This window comes from Astatotilapia calliptera, chromosome 9 (assembly GCF_964374335.1).
Source record: "Astatotilapia calliptera chromosome 9, fAstCal68.1, whole genome shotgun sequence".
Classification (NCBI taxonomy): Eukaryota; Metazoa; Chordata; class Actinopteri; order Cichliformes; family Cichlidae; genus Astatotilapia; species Astatotilapia calliptera.
This window is the reverse complement of record NC_137430.1, coordinates 6,563,112-6,586,443: the sequence shown is the minus strand read 5'-3', so window position 1 is coordinate 6,586,443 and position 23,332 is coordinate 6,563,112. Positions and strand designations below refer to the sequence as shown.

At 37.8% G+C, this 23,332-nt stretch overlaps 1 protein-coding gene and 1 long non-coding RNA gene across 4 annotated transcripts in view; one reads left to right on the top strand and one right to left on the bottom strand.

Annotated features, from left to right (window-relative positions):
• Positions 1 to 23,332, bottom strand: part of pde1ca (phosphodiesterase 1C, calmodulin-dependent a) — a 368,845-nt gene that overhangs the window by 137,671 nt on the left and 207,842 nt on the right. The window lies entirely within an intron of this gene.
• LOC113017855 (uncharacterized) lies at positions 1,392 to 11,534 on the top strand. 3 transcript variants are annotated; one of them, XR_013911231.1, is made up of 9 exons: positions 1,392 to 3,110; positions 3,651 to 3,812; positions 4,065 to 4,173; positions 4,279 to 4,398; positions 4,541 to 4,702; positions 8,597 to 8,710; positions 9,438 to 9,595; positions 10,026 to 10,080; positions 11,050 to 11,534. It is a non-coding gene; the product is annotated as an uncharacterized LOC113017855 (long non-coding RNA). The 3 variants fall into 3 exon arrangements; XR_013911229.1 differs by having other exon boundaries at positions 1,394 to 3,110; positions 10,023 to 10,080; XR_013911230.1 differs by lacking the exon at positions 11,050 to 11,534 and having other exon boundaries at positions 1,395 to 3,110; positions 4,065 to 4,103; positions 10,023 to 10,811.

The window sequence follows — 23,332 nt, the reverse complement described above, 5'->3', positions numbered from 1 at the left end:
ATGCGTCTTCTATCAAAAGTTACAGCTGTCTTGAATGAAAGCATTATAGCAGCTCACCTCGATCATGTGGTAGAACAGACACATGGGCCACCTACGTGTCCTTCTACGGCAGGAGTAGTTGCCACAAACCTGCAAAACAAAAAGAAATGATCAGGTGACATGAACAGATTTATACAGCCATAAGCAAGAGATTCTTCCTGCCTGTGGGCGTCAAACTGGACCCCCCCCCCCCCCCCCCCCTCCTTACTGTAACTATCAAAACTATCATAGTCTAAAACTATCATCTCATATCAAAACTATTATAATCACATTATCTGACTTTACCAGTTATAACAATGAGAAACGGTGAACAATTTGGCAAATAAATTACTTATAATTGTGCTTACCTGGTCCAAATGATCCACAGTCCCTTTGCATTTGTTATAATCCAGGATGATGTGGGGCTTTCTCTTCCCAGAGTCCTGGACTTGTAGCTCACGGTGCCTGGTGCTCAATAAGACAACCTTTTTTCTTTGCTTGGGGATGTAGGAAACCACAGCCTTGCCCCCCCCCCGTAGCGCCCTGGACGGGAGAGACATCATCGAATCTTACTGCCCGATTAATTTGCTCAAATCTTTTTTTTGTTTTTTTTGACATGGTAGCATGAAACAGAAGAGCCCTGTCTCCCCATTTCACAGGCTTGTTGTCGTTTCATGTTGAGACCTGTACAGGCCAGCCAGCATCACAAGCCCCATGTAAGCCTCATCTATGTCCTTCCAGTCTTTTACTGACCTGTTGCCCCTGCAGGTTGGTGAAATGCAGGATTAGCTGCATAATGTCCTCTGCAAAAAAAGATGGAAAGTGCTCACAGGGCTGCTGATCCTATACGAATTGCATAATGGGTTGGTCCTGGGGTTAAAATGGGGGGAGGAAAAAATGGCAGGACCTCTTCGTGTGTGGGTTGCCACATGATTTCTCCATTTTTAGATCTCCACTGGCCATCCTCCAGTCTTGTCTCTTCCTCCTGGTCTTCTTCCTCCTTCTCCTCCTCCGCACATGAGCTGCAAAGCTCCTCGGTGCCTGGCAAAAATTCTTCTTCGCTGTCAGAAGTATCTCCACTGCTTGTGGAGAGTGCAAAACTGCAGCAACAGCCTCCTCTAAACTGAGTGCACGCTTCATTGTGTCTGTGCAGAAATGACCACTCAGACCAGGCTGCAAAGTATTCTCATAGACTTCAAAGGTGCACCTGAATAAACATGCTATACCATACATCCAATAAGAGAGAGGAGGCACACTCTTGATCAAGAAAAAACATAAGCGCACGCCTTTGATCTCCCCCCCCCCCCTCTCTCTCTCTCTCTCTCTCTTTCTCTCTCTCTCTCTCACACACACACACACATGCACATACATACATACACAATACCATTTTATGGTGGTTAGCTGTTTTATTGTCATGCATTTTACAAGGTAAGATAACCATGTCCTGCATTCAAAACCACTGAAAATGTCTATGGTGGTGCTGTGCCTAATATTGTGCTGGTGTATGCTGGGTAATCGCACAGCTAGCGACTGGGTGACTTTATTCACCCGCTTCGGCTGTAATCAGTCCATATCCCCTAGATATGGACCATCTCCTGCTAGATTGTTCAGAAGGTTGTTATCATCCATCCAGATGGAGGATCACTAACAGGAGCGTGGGAAGACTCCAGAATCCACTCTGGCTGCAATCCGGTGGATACAGCAGTGTTTACAGGTAAGACCGTTTAAACGGACAGCATTTATAGAATGACTATTAAAAGTCAGACCAGCGAGTGTCAATAATGTTAATGTGGTTATAATACACCGAGTGCTAATATAACAGCTTTAAGATGCATTTGTAGATGTTATTACGTGTTTTATCGTCTTTATGGTGCTAGCTTAAAGTTACGGTGTAAACGTTAGCTTATATTGGAGTAAAGCTGTTACTGTTTAAACGATGTTAGCACAGAAATATTAGCTTCTGTCATGACTGACGAAGTTACTAGTTAATAAAGTTTCCAGTAAAGTGTTTAATCGCAGCCACAGACTGACAGCAAATATCTCGATTACCTTCAGTGCATCTGTAATAAATATGTGCAAGTTTCAGTGCTTCGTTTAAACTGTATGATACTTATATTGACCCAGGGTCAGTGTAAAATACAATCCTAGCTGTGTGAACAAAGCCTGGCTCCTTTAATCCTGCATGAAAAACCTCAGGATGCAGGCTATTATTACTCTTTCCTGCTGGCACACCTGTCACACCTGAGAGTCAGCTAGAAACTTACAGTGACGTGGACATCATGCAAAGACTGCCAGACTCTGTAATACTGCAAATGATCAGTGACTCAAGTTAACTACTAACTAAACTTTAAACGGTACCTCTGTGTCTCTGTGTGCTGAACATTTAGGATTGAGTCAGGCTGCATCTGTGTTAGTCCTCTGACAGACTGGTGACCTGTCCAGGTGTGCTCTACCTATGACTACTGGGACAGGCTCTAGCTCCTGTAATAGAAATTTTATGTTATTCTCATTTAAAGCATTTAAGTGCTTATGCATATGCTTAGTTGTGACACTGTTATAGACTGTTCAATGAAAGTTTCTAAAACTAGATGAACTTACTTCAGCAGTTTGAGAAAACAACTCCCTTTACAGGTGCTGATAACGTCAAGGGCACAAAACAGCATAACCATTGATCCGTTAGGTTTCATAGCGAGACACGTGAAGTGGCAGAGCTGACATGACTGAACTGTGATGTTTGATGTGTGTTTGCTCTCCTGTGCACAGTAATAAATAGCATGATCACAGCTCTTTCTGTGTTGCAGACTTTATTTAAAAAATTCCATGACATCTACTATAACTGAACCAACCTGGTGCTCTTCATTTATGGAGGCTGTTGAGTCTGAATGTTGGATTTTGTGTATCTCGTGTTCTCTGGGCTTTGTTGTCCTCAAGTCTTTTTGCAGGATCAGAAAACAAAACCGGGAGGCGCGTAAATGTTTCTTCTCCATGATGTTTCTTCAAATGTTTCTTCTGGATGATGATATGACCGTGACACGGGATGCCACCTTTGGTCTTGTGATGAAGCAAAGCTCAGGAAGAAGTGTGATTAAATGGTACCCACATGTTGAGAAGGATGTACAGGGCACCTGCAGCCAAATCCAAGCTTCAGCTTAGTTGTAGTTGCAGAATGCTATAGGACTGAGACATCTAAGGCATCAAATGTTTGATTAAACGGATGAAAAAGAGAAGTTTTTTCCCTATAATTATCACTTCTTAAAATCTGTAGCAACTTCAAGTCTGTCAGCATGCTGAGCATGCTCAGAATGTGACAATATATTTTTGTTCAATATTTAATTTCTTTCAGTTGCAATTGTTAAATGAAAAAATATATATTCTTATAATTTAGCAAACGAATTTATCAAAAAAACAACAACATATATCTGTATTAGTTTTAGTAAATTAATTTGACACCTGTATTGAAAATACCATATTGTATTCATACAGAATCAGTATGGTATCATTGTTTGTCTGTTCACTGATTGTTGAAGCTAAGAGCTACTTTGATCTGTTTAGATCTAAAGTATCCAAAGTTGAGTTCTAATGTTTCTTCACCCCTGTGTGTGTGAGATATGTGATTTCCTACATGCTGGCAGAGCAGAGCAGCAGTTTGTGCTCACAGATGGTGACGGTGTGGAGAGACGGTGGTATTTCCTCAGAAGAACCAGCAGAGTCACAAAGGACACCAGTCCATCTCACCACCTTGACTTGCTGACTGATGTTCGTCTGCACTGCACAGAGGAAATCAACTGACCGAGGTTTGTCCAGTGACGTGTTATGAAATGTATATTTGTTTTATGCTTACAGATATGTTTTTCTTGACAGAGGCTCTGCAGAGGTTAGACAAAGCAGAGAAAACATGTGCTTTACATTTTACTGTGATTTATTGAGATATTTGTTGCCTGATGTTCAGCAGGAATGGAGAAATAGAATCAAAGGGAGATGTTTTTCCTGTTTTTGTAATGATGTAAGTAAATCTTCAATATTATTTATTTGCTTGGTTATATTAGGAGCGATTCTGAGTGAGGGGGAGAGGAGTCATCATCCAGGTAAAGTGACGTGGATCAGTGGATACACTTGTCTCCCCTTTAAAGGAGACGATCCAAGTCATCCTTAAATGTTAGCGCTTTCAAATACACAAACATTTTTAAAGGACAAAAATGAACATCCAACTTTGACTGTAATACAAAATAAATCTTTGCATGTGTGTTTTCAAACTCTCAGATGGGCAGTATATCAGTCTTGGACTGTCTAACCTGCCGGAGCAGCACTGAATGACCACCGCACGAGCATGTTCCTGCAACATTCAGCATCTGATCCTTCATCTGTGTGCTTCTGCTTTTGGTAAGTAGAGTTACCCAACTCCAGTAACTCTAAACACATGCCATCCATTTCTAACGGCCTGGTTACTTCCTGTCAGTTACTTTAGAAACCATGTGGTCACCTGACCTAACACTGTTTCTTCTTCTTCCCCTTAATGTTGAAGTGTCAAATGTCAAACAGCTGGAGAGGAAACTACACCAGTGTACTGGGATGTTTCAGCAACACGTGCCAGCTGCTGTTCCTTCATGGTGACATCACCAGAGACAGTCCCGCCCACCTCAGGACCCATTGATTATGATGATCTGATCCATCAAACCCCCAGCAGGTGAACTTTATTCATGACATAACACCGCAACAATGTAAAAAATTAAACAGCAACAGTCTAAATGTAAAGTGCATTCTAAAGTCCTCTTCAATAAATTGTATGCAAAGAGTCATTCAGGTCACTACAGAACCCAGAGTCTTCATCATTAAATCTCTGGTTGCTTCATTTTTTCTATCCTATATCAGATATTTTAAAGGTTAGCTTAGGTAAAGTTCCATTCTCATGGTGAGGCAAAGTGCTTTATGTGTGTGTGTGCGTGTCATGAACGGCTATAAAAGGCCTATAATTAAAGAACAAAGCGGGGTTTGAGTTCGAGTTGCGGCAGACTGTCACTACTTGTAAATGGAACGCAGCCTTCCTACGGCGGACAGCTAATAACAGGAATCGGACGCGGTCCAGCCAAGTCCACAGCAACCACCATAGCAACCGCCTAGCATGACCTTAAAAACATATTCTGTCTTCATAACTATCAAAATCGTGAAATGATTTGCAAAGTGTGAAAGTGTTACAGCTGCAGAGAGCTATGGCGGTATCTATGGAAGCTGTTTACATAGCTAATAATATACGATGTAACCATGGAGACAGTCAGTCACTTGAGCTAGCGGTGCATGTTTACTACAGTGAATAAGGTGATTGAGTGCACAGCGTCCACACTCTGCAGGGGGTAAAGACATTACTTGAATATTGTTTTATATTGATATATATTAGCCTTCTGTTGACCATCACCTCAGGTTCACCATTACAGTTTCAGATTACAGATACACACTGTCTAAACACATTCAAAAACTCATGTCTCAGAGATAAGCACAGCTGTTCATGTTTGTCATTAGAGTTTTATTTGTAAGAAAATTATGAACTTCATATTGTGCATTAAATAAAAGAACATTTCACAACTCTGAGTCAACAGAAACAGGTAACAGAAATGTCTCTAATGTGTACAGTGTAGTGTAAGCATTAAAAGATCATAAAGGAAAAACTAACATTTATGTGAAACTAATTGTAATAAAAAATGAGCAGGTGCTTTATAGATTTAAAAGAAAGAATCTGAAAACAACACTTTTTTGGTCTAAGTGATCAAAGTAGAAAACAGAACTGATGTTCAAGAACAAACCGTAGCTGCACTAATATTACACATCTCGATCGTTGTACTGAACAGACATGTTGCTTTTAAAACCACATGCAGTGTGTGACCATGACTGTTCACTGAGACCATGAACGCCACTTCGCTGAAGCATTCTTCTTCTTCTTCTTGCCATTAAATTGGAAGCAGAAGCAGCACGAGCTGATTTGATCTACTGAAAGGAAAAAGCAGAACATCTGAGTTGAAACCAGTCAGCTGAAATCATTAAGACAGGAACAAATTCAATGCAGTGTCTCAAGTGGCTTAGCCTGTTACAACTGTTGATACAAGTTAAATACGGTTAACACACAGTGTCAGGGAGCTCCAGTGTGGGAACTAGTGGCTTTAGGTTTGTAGTCATTTAACTTTCATCCATTCATTCATTTAATTCAGGATTCATTTAATTCAGGAGGAAGAAATGTCAGGTTGGTGCAGGCTGGTTACATGCATTTGGTCCCATGCTGCCTTTAATTAAATGACTTGGTTCATTTTATGGCTGGGCTGTATGTGGGGTTATATCATGTTATTTGGGCAGGAGTACCTGTCCCCTGTTAGACTTAGAAAGTTTCTCCATAAGTAGAGTTTCTAACTCTTCTAGCACATCTGTGGCTGACAGCTTTTTGGTGGCTCTTTTTACCCCACACTGGTTGTGAGTGTGTAAATAGCCCCACTAGTTATTTTGGGTTGCAGTTAACTAGGGAGGAAGGGGTGGGTATGCCATGATTAGGTGAATAACAATTATATGTGATACATAAATTTCACAATGCATGCATATATCTCTATCAATTAAACCTGGCCTGAGGGCTGCCATTTTTTACATTCAGTTATTTCTCTTAGAAATGTTGGAACTAAATAATGAATGTGTTACAGTTAAAGTGAAACACTGGTCAGTGTAAATGGCTCATTGGGACACAGAAACCTTTAAATTAAACCTGATATCTAGTGTCAAACAATATCAAAGCTGTAAAAGATGTTTACATTCAGAATTTATAAAACTATGATTGTAAATAAATTCAAACAAGTGAGCTTTTCTCTTTGTGCTGAATATCAACACTGTGGTTTCTTAGACTGTAAGCTTTACTTTAGTGCAACCAGTTGCAGAAGCTGCCACTCCAAATGTCTTTTGATAACAAGAAAAAAATACCTTTTCAGTACACGGCCTGAAGTTCTTCTCCGACATCTTCTGCAATCGGCTTTGTCTGCTGGTTTGAAGACAATAAACCACAAAAAAGATGATTTAGTCACTTTGTCTGCGTCATGCAGCTCGAATGTGTCGTGTAACGATGTTGAATAGCCGTCGTTATCCCTCTGCTTTGAGCCTTTTATCAAAAGTTACAGCTAACTTCATGAAGTTGTACAAAAAGGCTTCATTTCGCCGAGACAGTGCGTTTCTGACTATTACATGCATTTGAATGGAGTTCTTGCACGAAACAAAGTATAAGTTTTCATTATGTGAATAACTTGTATTTTACACTGACCCTGGGTCAGTATCAACTTCATGAAGACAGCTGTAACTTTTGATAGAGGACTCACACACACACATATTTATGGCTTTGCCTTATAGAATTCAGCATCTCCGTGCTGAGGAAATAGGTTTTGCAGCTGTTTGAGCTAAGATTTTCAAGTTATTCACAAATTGAAAACCTATACTTTGTGTCGGGCGAGAACTCCATTCAAATGCATGTAATAGCGAGAAACGCACTAACGTGGTGAAATAAAGCGTTTTTCCATAAACTTCATAAAGACAGCTGTAAATTTTGAGAGAAGACTCACACACACATTGGGGGGATATTGAAGTCTATAAGATAAAGCCATGAATATGTTTGTCTGAGTCTTCTATCAAAAGTTACAGCAAGCTCTATGAAGTTGATGGGAAACGCTTTACTTCGCCAAGACAGTGCGTTTCTCACTGTTACATGCATTTGAATTTAGTTCTTGCCCGACACAAAGTATAGGTTTTAATTTGTGAATAACTTGAAAATCTTAGCTCAAACAGCTGCAAAACCTATTTCCTGAGCACTGAGATGCTGAATTCTATAAGGCAAAGCCATAAATATGTGTGTGTGATTCTTCTATCAACAGTTACAGCTGTCTTCTTGAAGTTGATACTGACCCAGGGTCAGTGTAAAATACAATCCTAGCTGTGTGAACAAAGCTTGGCTCCTTTAATCCTGCATGACAAACCTCAGGATGCAGGTTATTATTACTCTTTCCTGCTGGCACACCTGAGAGTTAGCTAGAAACTTACAGTGACGTGGACATCATGCAAAGACTGCCAGACTCTGTAATACTGTGAATGATCAGTGACTCAAGTTAACACTAAACTTTAAACAGTACCTCTGTGTCTCTGTGTGCTGAACATTTAGGATTGAGTCTGCATTGACTTTATTTATTGAGACTTTAATGTGCTAAAAGCAGGTTGAAGACAGCTCAGAAACATTTGAAGATTAAAATTTTGCATTATGGCTGCTGGTGGTTTGTAAAGCCTATACTCAGCTGTAGTTTTTGTTACTAATTTATGTTTGTTGTTGTTTAACACAGATTTCAGAAGAGCAAATATGCTTAATAGTTTAACTAGATTTCATTTGTCAGTGTGGGACTGCTGAGTCACCTGAAGAACTCATTTCATTCATTCTCCACATGATGTTCATATACAGAAATGTTTCACAGGAACTGGTTCCTCCCAAACTGTGAACTAGTGTGTTTCCATAGATTATCTCTGTATGAATGTACTTTTAAATGAAGGCAAGTGTTTGTCCTTTTTTGTTCCTCAGTTACAGTACGTGATATCTTGATATCAGGCGGTCAACACTGGGGGAAGACAAGAAGCAGACGTACTTCCAAGAGGGAGCTGCAGTGAGGACACAGCCAGGTCACTGAGGTCAGAGGTCAGAATCTGAAACAGCTCAGGTTTATATTTTAGGGGTTATAAAAAATCAAAATGCATTTATGAAGAAACCTTTAAATAATAGTCATAATTATGATTATTATAAGAAATATCAAACATTTAAGTGGATTTTCTGTTACACATATTGTATTAGCCCTGCAATAAACTGGCAGCCTGTCTTTGTCCTGTATCAGCTGGGATAGGCTTCATCCTCCCGCAACCCTGAATTGGATACATTGTATTCCAATTATGTAATCTGATCATTTACAAACTCAAGGTATCTAATCAAAATGTAAGTAATAATTATAAAATGGGAAAGCAGAAATAAGTGTGACATAAATGTAAATGTGTTAGCTGACATAGAGGACAGCTACATGTAGTCTGAAAAACCTTTGTTGTCAAGTATTGCAGGTATATCAGCACGAGACATTCTTACATAGAAGAGTCTGTTAAAGTCTCTAACTCAGCGAAGCATTATTGGTCCCGTCTGTTTGGATAAATATAGTAAGTTGATGTTTGTCCATTTATTGACACATTTTCTTAAGTGCTTATCCAGTTCAGGATCACAGTGGAGCTGCAGCTGGATATGTTCATTAAATAAACCTTACAAAAGTTAACAATAAACCTGCATCCATGTACGTTGTTGTCCACAGGATAAGAAAATCAAACTGGAACACTGTGGAACATGTTAATAAATGTTTGTGTGTTTATGCCTGTGTCTTTCACAGGAGGCGCTGGAAGGTTTCCCTAATAGTTCCTGGTGAATCAAAGCAGAACCATAAAGGTTGCTGGATTGCATGATGGCCTTACCCCTGAGCAGTCATCCTGTTAAAGGAGGAACCAGTTAGAAGCTGTTTTCAAAGTAGCTGAGCAGATTTCATCTCAAGTAAGCGATTAACTGTTTGTTCATCTGTTCTGCCACTTAAAGAGCATTTAAGGACGTCTTTTGAGTGTCCAGCTGAATTAATTCTACTGGCTCTCATGGTCATTTGTTATTATAGACATATTTTTCATGTTCATCCAGCTATTTAGTAAATTCTATCTATTTAGTAATATCCGTCAGCTATAAAATGTAATATAAATATAAAAAATATCTAAATATCTCCTGCACTTTATATTTTAATGATGTAAGTCTGTTATCGTGTTACATTAGCATTCCTCACATATCAATGAGATGCTGTACAGTACAATCCTACTGACGCAGCAGAGGGATAACGACGGCTATTCAACATCGTTACACGACACATTCGAGCTGCATGACACAGACAAAGTGACTAAATCATCTTTTTTATGGTTTATTGTCTTCAAACCAGCAGACAAAGCCGATTGCAGAAGATGTCGGAGAAGAACTTCAGGCCGTGTACTGAAAAGGTATTTTTTTCTTGTTATCAAAAGACATTTGGAGTGGCAGCTTCTGCAACTGGTTGCACTAAAGTAAAGCTTACAGTCTAAGAAACCACAGTGTTGATATTCAGCACAAAGAGAAAAGCTCACTTGTTTGAATTTATTTACAATCATAGTTTTATAAATTCTGAATGTAAACATCTTTTACAGCTTTGATATTGTTTGACACTAGATATCAGGTTTAATTTAAAGGTTTCTGTGTCCCAATGAGCCATTTACACTGACCAGTGTTTCACTTTAACTGTAACACATTCATTATTTAGTTCCAACATTTCTAAGAGAAATAACTGAATGTAAAAAATGGCAGCCCTCAGGCCAGGTTTAATTGATAGAGATATATGCATGCATTGTGAAATTTATGTATCACATATAATTGTTATTCACCTAATCATGGCATACCCACCCCTTCCTCCCTAGTTAACTGCAACCCAAAATAACTAGTGGGGCTATTTACACACTCACAACCAGTGTGGGGTAAAAAGAGCCACCAAAAAGCTGTCAGCCACAGATGTGCTAGAAGAGTTAGAAACTCTACTTATGGAGAAACTTTCTAAGTCTAACAGGGGACAGGTACTCCTGCCCAAATAACATGATATAACCCCACATACAGCCCAGCCATAAAATGAACCAAGTCATTTAATTAAAGGCAGCATGGGACCAAATGCATGTAACCAGCCTGCACCAACCTGACATTTCTTCCTCCTGAATTAAATGAATCCTGAATTAAATGAATGAATGGATGAAAGTTAAATGACTACAAACCTAAAGCCACTAGTTCCCACACTGGAGCTCCCTGACACTGTGTGTTAACCGTATTTAGCTTGTATCAACAGTTGTAACAGGCTAAGCCACTTGAGACACTGCATTGAATTTGTTCCTGTCTTAATGATTTCAGCTGACTGGTTTCAACTCAGATGTTCTGCTTTTTCCTTTCAGTAGATCAAATCAGCTCGTGCTGCTTCTGCTTCCAATTTAATGGCAAGAAGAAGAAGAAGAAGAATGCTTCAGCGAAGTGGCGTTCATGGTCTCAGTGAACAGTCATGGTCACACACTGCATGTGGTTTTAAAAGCAACATGTCTGTTCAGTACAACGATCGAGATGTGTAATATTAGTGCAGCTACGGTTTGTTCTTGAACATCAGTTCTGTTTTCTACTTTGATCACTTAGACCAAAAAAGTGTTGTTTTCAGATTCTTTCTTTTAAATCTATAAAGCACCTGCTCATTTTTTATTACAATTAGTTTCACATAAATGTTAGTTTTTCCTTTATGATCTTTTAATGCTTACACTACACTGTACACATTAGAGACATTTCTGTTACCTGTTTCTGTTGACTCAGAGTTGTGAAATGTTCTTTTATTTAATGCACAATATGAAGTTCATAATTTTCTTACAAATAAAACTCTAATGACAAACATGAACAGCTGTGCTTATCTCTGAGACACGAGTTTTTGAATGTGTTTAGACAGTGTGCATTTGTATGCTGAAACTGTAATGGTGAACCTGAGGTGATGGTCAACAGAAGGCAAATATATATCAATATAAAACAATATTGAAGTAATGTCTTTACCCCCTGCAGAGTGTGGACGCTGTGCACTCAATCACCTGACTGTCTCCATGGTTACATCGTATATTATTAGCTATGTAAACAGCTTCCATAGATACCGCCATAGCTCTCTGCAGCTGTAATACTTTCACACTTTGCAAATCATTTCACGATTTTGATAGTTATGAAGACAGAATATGTTTTTAAGGTCATGCTAGGCGGTTGCTATGGTGGTTGCTGTGGACTTGGCTGGACCGCGTCCGATTCCTGTTATTAGCTGAAACTGACTTTGTGGACTGAAACTACACAGCACCCATGCTATCTTGCATAGATAGAGCGCTTTAGGTTGAAGTTGTAAAATGTTGCTTTTTTTGTTTCTTTCTTTGTTTTTTGTTTGTTTTTGTTTGCTGCGTTCCATTTACAAGTAGTGACAGTCTGCCGCAACTCGAACTCAAACCCCGCTTTGTTCTTTAATTATAGGCCTTTTATAGCCGTTCATGACACGCACACACACACATAAAGCACTTTGCCTCACCATGAGAATGGAACTTTACCTAAGCTAACCTTTAAAATATCTGATATAGGATAGAAAAATGAAGCAACCAGAGATTTAATGATAAAGACTCTAAAACCCACTGTCTTGACAAAATAAAGCGTTTTTGTACAACTTCATATAAATAGCTGTAACTTTTGATAGAAGATTCAGATATAGTATTCATGACTTTATCTTATAGAACTCAATGTCCCCGTGCTGGGCAAACAGGTTTTGCAGCCGTTTGAGCTAAGATTTTAAAATTATTCACATAATGAAAACCTATACTTTGTCTCAGGCGAGTTTCCCATTCAAATGCATGTAACAGTGAGAAACGCATTGTCTTGGCGAAATAAAGCGTTTTTGAACAACTTCATATAAATCGCTGTAACTTTTGATAGAAGACTCAGACAAACATGTTTATGGCTTTATCTTATAGAACTCAATATCCCCGTGCTGGGCAAACAGGTTTTGCAGCCGTTTGAGCTAAGATTTTAAAATTATTCACATAATGAAAACCTATACTTTGTTTCAGGCGAGTTTCCCATTCAAATGCATGTAACAGTGAGAAACGCATTGTCTTGGCGAAATAAAGCGTTTTTGAACAACTTCATATAAATCGCTGTAACTTTTGATAGAAGACTCAGACAAACATGTTTATGGCTTTATCTTATAGAACTCAGTATCCCCGTGCTGGGCAAACAGAACAGGTTTTGCAGCCGTTTGAGCTAAGATTTTAAAATTATTCACATAATGAAAACCTATACTTTGTTTCAGGCGAGTTCCCCATTCAAATGCATGCAACAGTGAGAAACGCACTGTCTTGGCGAAATAAAGCGTTTTTGAACAACTTCATATAAATCGCTGTAACTTTTGATAGAAGACTCAGACAAACATGTTTATGGCTTTATCTTATAGAACTCAATATCCCCGTGCTGGGCAAACAGAACAGGTTTTGCAGCCGTTTGAGCTAAGATTTTAAAATTATTCACATAATGAAAACCTATACTTTGTTTCAGGCGAGTTTCCCATTCAAATGCATGTAACAGTGAGAAACGCATTGTCTTGGCGAAATAAAGCGTTTTTGAACAACTTCATATAAATCGCTGTAACTTTTGATAGAAGACTCAGACAAACATGTTTATGGCTTTATCTTATAGAACTCAATATCCCCGTGCTGGGCAAACAGGTTTTGCAGCCGTTTGAGCTAAGATTTTAAAATTATTCACATAATGAAAACCTATACTTTGTCTCAGGCGAGTTTCCCATTCAAATGCATGTAACAGTGAGAAACGCATTGTCTTGGCGAAATAAAGCGTTTTTGAACAACTTCATATAAATCGCTGTAACTTTTGATAGAAGACTCAGACAAACATGTTTATGGCTTTATCTTATAGAACTCAGTATCCCTGTGCTGGGCAAACAGAACAGGTTTTGCAGCCGTTTGAGCTAAGATTTTAAAATTATTCACATAATGAAAACCTATACTTTGTCTCAGGCGAGTTTCCCATTCAAATGCATGTGACAGTGAGAAACGCATTGTCTTGGCGAAATAAAGCGTTTTTGAACAACTTCATATAAATCGCTGTAACTTTTGATAGAAGACTCAGACAAACATGTTTATGGCTTTATCTTATAGAACTCAATATCCCCGTGCTGGGCAAACAGAACAGGTTTTGCAGCCGTTTGAGCTAAGATTTTAAAATTATTCACATAATGAAAACCTATACTTTGTCTCAGGCGAGTTTCCCATTCAAATGCATGTAACAGTGAGAAACGCATTGTCTTGGCGAAATAAAGCGTTTTTGAACAACTTCATATAAATCGCTGTAACTTTTGATAGAAGACTCAGACAAACATGTTTATGGCTTTATCTTATAGAACTCAATATCCCCGTGCTGGGCAAACAGGTTTTGCAGCCGTTTGAGCTAAGATTTTAAAATTATTCACATAATGAAAACCTATACTTTGTTTCAGGCGAGTTTCCCATTCAAATGCATGTAACAGTGAGAAACGCATTGTCTTGGCGAAATAAAGCGTTTTTGAACAACTTCATATAAATCGCTGTAACTTTTGATAGAAGACTCAGACAAACATGTTTATGGCTTTATCTTATAGAACTCAGTATCCCCGTGCTGGGCAAACAGAACAGGTTTTGCAGCCGTTTGAGCTAAGATTTTAAAATTATTCACATAATGAAAACCTATACTTTGTTTCAGGCGAGTTCCCCATTCAAATGCATGCAACAGTGAGAAACGCACTGTCTTGGCGAAATAAAGCGTTTTTGAACAACTTCATATAAATCGCTGTAACTTTTGATAGAAGACTCAGACAAACATGTTTATGGCTTTATCTTATAGAACTCAATATCCCCGTGCTGGGCAAACAGAACAGGTTTTGCAGCCGTTTGAGCTAAGATTTTAAAATTATTCACATAATGAAAACCTATACTTTGTTTCAGGCGAGTTTCCCATTCAAATGCATGTAACAGTGAGAAACGCATTGTCTTGGCGAAATAAAGCGTTTTTGAACAACTTCATATAAATCGCTGTAACTTTTGATAGAAGACTCAGACAAACATGTTTATGGCTTTATCTTATAGAACTCAATATCCCCGTGCTGGGCAAACAGGTTTTGCAGCCGTTTGAGCTAAGATTTTAAAATTATTCACATAATGAAAACCTATACTTTGTCTCAGGCGAGTTTCCCATTCAAATGCATGTAACAGTGAGAAACGCATTGTCTTGGCGAAATAAAGCGTTTTTGAACAACTTCATATAAATCGCTGTAACTTTTGATAGAAGACTCAGACAAACATGTTTATGGCTTTATCTTATAGAACTCAGTATCCCTGTGCTGGGCAAACAGAACAGGTTTTGCAGCCGTTTGAGCTAAGATTTTAAAATTATTCACATAATGAAAACCTATACTTTGTCTCAGGCGAGTTTCCCATTCAAATGCATGTGACAGTGAGAAACGCATTGTCTTGGCGAAATAAAGCGTTTTTGAACAACTTCATATAAATCGCTGTAACTTTTGATAGAAGACTCAGACAAACATGTTTATGGCTTTATCTTATAGAACTCAATATCCCCGTGCTGGGCAAACAGAACAGGTTTTGCAGCCGTTTGAGCTAAGATTTTAAAATTATTCACATAATGAAAACCTATACTTTGTCTCAGGCGAGTTTCCCATTCAAATGCATGCAACAGTGAGAAACGCATTGTCTTGGCGAAATAAAGCGTTTTTGAACAACTTCATATAAATCGCTGTAACTTTTGATAGAAAACTCAGACAAACATGTTTATGGCTTTATCTTATAGAACTCAATATCCCTGTGCTGGGCAAACAGGTTTTGCAGCCGTTTGAGCTAAGATTTTAAAATTATTCACATAATGAAAACCTATACTTTGTTTCAGGCGAGTTTCCCATTCAAATGCATGTAACAGTGAGAAGCGCATTGTCTTGGCGAAATAAAGCGTTTTTGAACAACTTCATATAAATCGCTGTAACTTTTGATAGAAGACTCAGACAAACATGTTTATGGCTTTATCTTATAGAACTCAATATCCCCGTGCTGGGCAAACAGAACAGGTTTTGCAGCCGTTTGAGCTAAGATTTTAAAATTATTCACATAATGAAAACCTATACTTTGTTTCAGGCGAGTTTCCCATTCAAATGCATGTAACAGTGAGAAGCGCATTGTCTTGGCGAAATAAAGCGTTTTTGAACAACTTCATATAAATAGCTGTAACTTTTGATAGAAGACTCAGACAAACATGTTTATGGCTTTATCTTATAGAACTCAATATCCCCGTGCTGGGCAAACAGAACAGGTTTTGCAGCCGTTTGAGCTAAGATTTTAAAATTATTCACATAATGAAAACCTATACTTTGTCTCAGGCGAGTTTCCCATTCAAATGCATGTAACAGTGAGAAACGCATTGTCTTGGCGAAATAAAGCGTTTTTGAACAACTTCATATAAATCGCTGTAACTTTTGATAGAAGACTCAGACAAACATGTTTATGGCTTTATCTTATAGAACTCAATATCCCTGTGCTGGGCAAACAGGTTTTGCAGCCGTTTGAGCTAAGATTTTAAAATTATTCACATAATGAAAACCTATACTTTGTTTCAGGCGAGTTTCCCATTCAAATGCATGTAACAGTGAGAAGCGCATTGTCTTGGCGAAATAAAGCATTTTTGAACAACTTCATATAAATCGCTGTAACTTTTGATAGAAGACTCAGACAAACATGTTTATGGCTTTATCTTATAGAACTCAATATCCCCGTGCTGGGCAAACAGAACAGGTTTTGCAGCCGTTTGAGCTAAGATTTTAAAATTATTCACATAATGAAAACCTATACTTTGTCTCAGGCGAGTTTCCCATTCAAATGCATGTAACAGTGAGAAACGCATTGTCTTGGCGAAATAAAGCGTTTTTGAACAACTTCATATAAATCGCTGTAACTTTTGATAGAAGACTCAGACAAACATGTTTATGGCTTTATCTTATAGAACTCAATATCCCTGTGCTGGGCAAACAGGTTTTGCAGCCGTTTGAGCTAAGATTTTAAAATTATTCACATAATGAAAACCTATACTTTGTTTCAGGCGAGTTTCCCATTCAAATGCATGTAACAGTGAGAAGCGCATTGTCTTGGCGAAATAAAGCGTTTTTGAACAACTTCATATAAATCGCTGTAACTTTTGATAGAAGACTCAGACAAACATGTTTATGGCTTTATCTTATAGAACTCACTATCCCTGTGCTGGGCAAACAGGTTTTGCAGCCGTTTGAGCTAAGATTTTAAAATTATTCACATAATGAAAACCTATACTTTGTTTCAGGCGAGTTTCCCATTCAAATGCATGTAACAGTGAGAAGCGCATTGTCTTGGCGAAATAAAGCGTTTTTGAACAACTTCATATAAATCGCTGTAACTTTTGATAGAAGACTCAGACAAACATGTTTATGGCTTTATCTTATAGAACTCAATATCCCCGTGCTGGGCAAACAGAACAGGTTTTGCAGCCGTTTGAGCTAAGATTTTAAAATTATTCACATAATGAAAACCTATACTTTGTTTCAGGCGAGTTTCCCATTCAAATGCATGTAACAGTGAGAAGCGCATTGTCTTGGCGAAATAAAGCGTTTTTGAACAACTTCATATAAATCGCTGTAACTTTTGATAGAAGACTCAGACAAACATGTTTATGGCTTTATCTTATAGAACTCAATATCCCCGTGCTGGGCAAACAGGTTTTGCAGCCGTTTGAGCTAAGATTTTAAAATTATTCACATAATGAAAACCTATACTTTGTCTCAGGCGAGTTTCCCATTCAAATGCATGTAACAGTGAGAAACGCATTGTCTTGGCGAAATAAAGCGTTTTTGAACAACTTCATATAAATCGCTGTAACTTTTGATAGAAGACTCAGACAAACATGTTTATGGCTTTATCTTATAGAACTCAATATCCCCGTGCTGGGCAAACAGGTTTTGCAGCCGTTTGAGCTAAGATTTTAAAATTATTCACATAATGAAAACCTATACTTTGTTTCAGGCGAGTTTCCCATTCAAATGCATGTAACAGTGAGAAGCGCATTGTCTTGGCGAAATAAAGCGTTTTTGAACAACTTCATATAAATCGCTGTAACTTTTGATAGAAGACTCAGACAAACATGTTTATGGCTTTATCTTATAGAACTCAATATCCCCGTGCTGGGCAAACAGAACAGGTTTTGCAGCCGTTTGAGCTAAGATTTTAAAATTATTCACATAATGAAAACCTATACTTTGTCTCAGGCGAGTTTCCCATTCAAATGCATGTAACAGTGAGAAACGCATTGTCTTGGCGAAATAAAGCGTTTTTGAACAACTTCATATAAATGCTGTAACTTTTGATAGAAGACTCAGACAAACATGTGTATGGCTTTATCTTATAGAACTCAATATCCCCGTGCTGGGCAAACAGAACAGGTTTTGCAGCCGTTTGAGCTAAGATTTTAAAATTATTCACATAATGAAAACCTATACTTTGTTTCAGGCGAGTTTCCCATTCAAATGCATGTAACAGTGAGAAGCGCATTGTCTTGGCGAAATAAAGCGTTTTTGAACAACTTCATATAAATCGCTGTAACTTTTGATAGAAGACTCAGACAAACATGTTTATGGCTTTATCTTATAGAACTCAATATCCCCGTGCTGGGCAAACAGAACAGGTTTTGCAGCCGTTTGAGCTAAGATTTTAAAATTAGTCACATAATGAAAACCTATACTTTGTCTCAGGCGAGTTTCCCATTCAAATGCATGTAACAGTGAGAAACGCACTGTCTTGGCGAAATAAAGCGTTTTTGAACAACTTCATATAAATCGCTGTAACTTTTGATAGAAGACTCAGACAAACATGTTTATGGCTTTATCTTATAGAACTCAATATCCCCGTGCTGGGCAAACAGGTTTTGCAGCCGTTTGAGCTAAGATTTTAAAATTATTCACATAATGAAAACCTATACTTTGTTTCAGGCGAGTTTCCCATTCAAATGCATGTAACAGTGAGAAACGTATTGTCTTGGCGAAATAAAGCGTTTTTGAACAACTTCATATAAATCGCTGTAACTTTTGATAGAAGACTCAGACAAACATGTTTATGGCTTTATCTTATAGAACTCAATATCCCCGTGCTGGGCAAACAGGTTTTGCAGCCGTTTGAGCTAAGATTTTAAAATTATTCACATAATGAAAACCTATACTTTGTTTCAGGCGAGTTCCCCATTCAAATGCATGCAACAGTGAGAAACGCATTGTCTTGGCGAAATAAAGCGTTTTTGAACAACTTCATATAAATCGCTGTAACTTTTGATAGAAGACTCAGACAAACATGTTTATGGCTTTATCTTATAGAACTCAATATCCCTGTGCTGGGCAAACAGGTTTTGCAGCCGTTTGAGCTAAGATTTTAAAATTATTCACATAATGAAAACCTATACTTTGTTTCAGGCGAGTTCCCCATTCAAATGCATGCAACAGTGAGAAACGCACTGTCTTGGCGAAATAAAGCGTTTTTGAACAACTTCATATAAATCGCTGTAACTTTTGATAGAAGACTCAGACAAACATGTTTATGGCTTTATCTTATAGAACTCAATATCCCCGTGCTGGGCAAACAGGTTTTGCAGCCGTTTGAGCTAAGATTTTAAAATTATTCACATAATGAAAACCTATACTTTGTTTCAGGCGAGTTCCCCATTCAAATGCATGCAACAGTGAGAAACGCATTGTCTTGGCGAAATAAAGCGTTTTTGAACAACTTCATATAAATCGCTGTAACTTTTGATAGAAGACTCAGACAAACATGTTTATGGCTTTATCTTATAGAACTCAATATCCCTGTGCTGGGCAAACAGGTTTTGCAGCCGTTTGAGCTAAGATTTTAAAATTATTCACATAATGAAAACCTATACTTTGTTTCAGGCGAGTTCCCCATTCAAATGCATGCAACAGTGAGAAACGCACTGTCTTGGCGAAATAAAGCGTTTTTGAACAACTTCATATAAATCGCTGTAACTTTTGATAGAAGACTCAGACAAACATGTTTATGGCTTTATCTTATAGAACTCAATATCCCCGTGCTGGGCAAACAGGTTTTGCAGCCGTTTGAGCTAAGATTTTAAAATTATTCACATAATGAAAACCTATACTTTGTTTCAGGCGAGTTCCCCATTCAAATGCATGCAACAGTGAGAAACGCACTGTCTTGGCGAAATAAAGCGTTTTTGAACAACTTCATATAAATCGCTGTAACTTTTGATAGAAGACTCAGACAAACATGTTTATGGCTTTATCTTATAGAACTCAATATCCCCGTGCTGGGCAAACAGGTTTTGCAGCCGTTTGAGCTAAGATTTTAAAATTATTCACATAATGAAAACCTATACTTTGTCTCAGGCGAGTTTCCCATTCAAATGCATGTAACAGTGAGAAACGCATTGTCTTGGCGAAATAAAGCGTTTTTGAACAACTTCATATAAATCGCTGTAACTTTTGATAGAAGACTCAGACAAACATGTTTATGGCTTTATCTTATAGAACTCAATATCCCCGTGCTGGGCAAACAGGTTTTGCAGCCGTTTGAGCTAAGATTTTAAAATTATTCACATAATGAAAACCTATACTTTGTTTCAGGCGAGTTTCCCATTCAAATGCATGTAACAGTGAGAAGCGCATTGTCTTGGCGAAATAAAGCGTTTTTGAACAACTTCATATAAATCGCTGTAACTTTTGATAGAAGACTCAGACAAACATGTTTATGGCTTTATCTTATAGAACTCAATATCCCCGTGCTGGGCAAACAGAACAGGTTTTGCAGCCGTTTGAGCTAAGATTTTAAAATTATTCACATAATGAAAACCTATACTTTGTCTCAGGCGAGTTTCCCATTCAAATGCATGTAACAGTGAGAAACGCATTGTCTTGGCGAAATAAAGCGTTTTTGAACAACTTCATATAAATGCTGTAACTTTTGATAGAAGACTCAGACAAACATGTGTATGGCTTTATCTTATAGAACTCAATATCCCCGTGCTGGGCAAACAGAACAGGTTTTGCAGCCGTTTGAGCTAAGATTTTAAAATTATTCACATAATGAAAACCTATACTTTGTTTCAGGCGAGTTTCCCATTCAAATGCATGTAACAGTGAGAAGCGCATTGTCTTGGCGAAATAAAGCGTTTTTGAACAACTTCATATAAATCGCTGTAACTTTTGATAGAAGACTCAGACAAACATGTTTATGGCTTTATCTTATAGAACTCAATATCCCCGTGCTGGGCAAACAGAACAGGTTTTGCAGCCGTTTGAGCTAAGATTTTAAAATTATTCACATAATGAAAACCTATACTTTGTCTCAGGCGAGTTTCCCATTCAAATGCATGTAACAGTGAGAAACGCACTGTCTTGGCGAAATAAAGCGTTTTTGAACAACTTCATATAAATCGCTGTAACTTTTGATAGAAGACTCAGACAAACATGTTTATGGCTTTATCTTATAGAACTCAATATCCCCGTGCTGGGCAAACAGGTTTTGCAGCCGTTTGAGCTAAGATTTTAAAATTATTCACATAATGAAAACCTATACTTTGTTTCAGGCGAGTTTCCCATTCAAATGCATGTAACAGTGAGAAACGTATTGTCTTGGCGAAATAAAGCGTTTTTGAACAACTTCATATAAATCGCTGTAACTTTTGATAGAAGACTCAGACAAACATGTTTATGGCTTTATCTTATAGAACTCAATATCCCCGTGCTGGGCAAACAGGTTTTGCAGCCGTTTGAGCTAAGATTTTAAAATTATTCACATAATGAAAACCTATACTTTGTTTCAGGCGAGTTTCCCATTCAAATGCATGTAACAGTGAGAAACGTATTGTCTTGGCGAAATAAAGCGTTTTTGAACAACTTCATATAAATCGCTGTAACTTTTGATAGAAGACTCAGACAAACATGTTTATGGCTTTATCTTATAGAACTCAATATCCCCGTGCTGGGCAAACAGGTTTTGCAGCCGTTTGAGCTAAGATTTTAAAATTATTCACATAATGAAAACCTATACTTTGTTTCAGGCGAGTTCCCCATTCAAATGCATGCAACAGTGAGAAACGCATTGTCTTGGCGAAATAAAGCGTTTTTGAACAACTTCATATAAATCGCTGTAACTTTTGATAGAAGACTCAGACAAACATGTTTATGGCTTTATCTTATAGAACTCAATATCCCTGTGCTGGGCAAACAGGTTTTGCAGCCGTTTGAGCTAAGATTTTAAAATTATTCACATAATGAAAACCTATACTTTGTTTCAGGCGAGTTCCCCATTCAAATGCATGCAACAGTGAGAAACGCATTGTCTTGGCGAAATAAAGCGTTTTTGAACAACTTCATATAAATCGCTGTAACTTTTGATAGAAGACTCAGACAAACATGTTTATGGCTTTATCTTATAGAACTCAATATCCCCGTGCTGGGCAAACAGGTTTTGCAGCCGTTTGAGCTAAGATTTTAAAATTATTCACATAATGAAAACCTATACTTTGTTTCAGGCGAGTTTCCCATTCAAATGCATTGTCTTGGCGAAATAAAGCGTTTTTGAACAACTTCATATAAATCGCTGTAACTTTTGATAGAAGACTCAGACAAACATGTTTATGGCTTTATCTTATAGAACTCAATATCCCTGTGCTGGGCAAACAGGTTTTGCAGCCGTTTGAGCTAAGATTTTAAAATTATTCACATAATGAAAACCTATACTTTGTTTCAGGCGAGTTCCCCATTCAAATGCATGTAACAGTGAGAAACGCATTGTCTTGGCGAAATAAAGCGTTTTTGAACAACTTCATATAAATCGCTGTAACTTTTGATAGAAGACTCAGACAAACATGTTTATGGCTTTATCTTATAGAACTCAATATCCCTGTGCTGGGCAAACAGGTTTTGCAGCCGTTTGAGCTAAGATTTTAAAATTATTCACATAATGAAAACCTATACTTTGTTTCAGGCGAGTTCCCCATTCAAATGCATGTAACAGTGAGAAACGCACTGTCTTGGCGAAATAAAGCGTTTTTGAACAACTTCATATAAATCGCTGTAACTTTTGATAGAAGACTCAGACAAACATGTTTATGGCTTTATCTTATAGAACTCAATATCCCCGTGCTGGGCAAACAGGTTTTGCAGCCGTTTGAGCTAAGATTTTAAAATTATTCACATAATGAAAACCTATACTTTGTTTCAGGCGAGTTTCCCATTCAAATGCATTGTCTTGGCGAAATAAAGCGTTTTTGAACAACTTCATATAAATCGCTGTAACTTTTGATAGAAGACTCAGACAAACATGTTTATGGCTTTATCTTATAGAACTCAATATCCCTGTGCTGGGCAAACAGGTTTTGCAGCCGTTTGAGCTAAGATTTTAAAATTATTCACATAATGAAAACCTATACTTTGTTTCAGGCGAGTTCCCCATTCAAATGCATGTAACAGTGAGAAACGCATTGTCTTGGCGAAATAAAGCGTTTTTGAACAACTTCATATAAATCGCTGTAACTTTTGATAGAAGACTCAGACAAACATGTTTATGG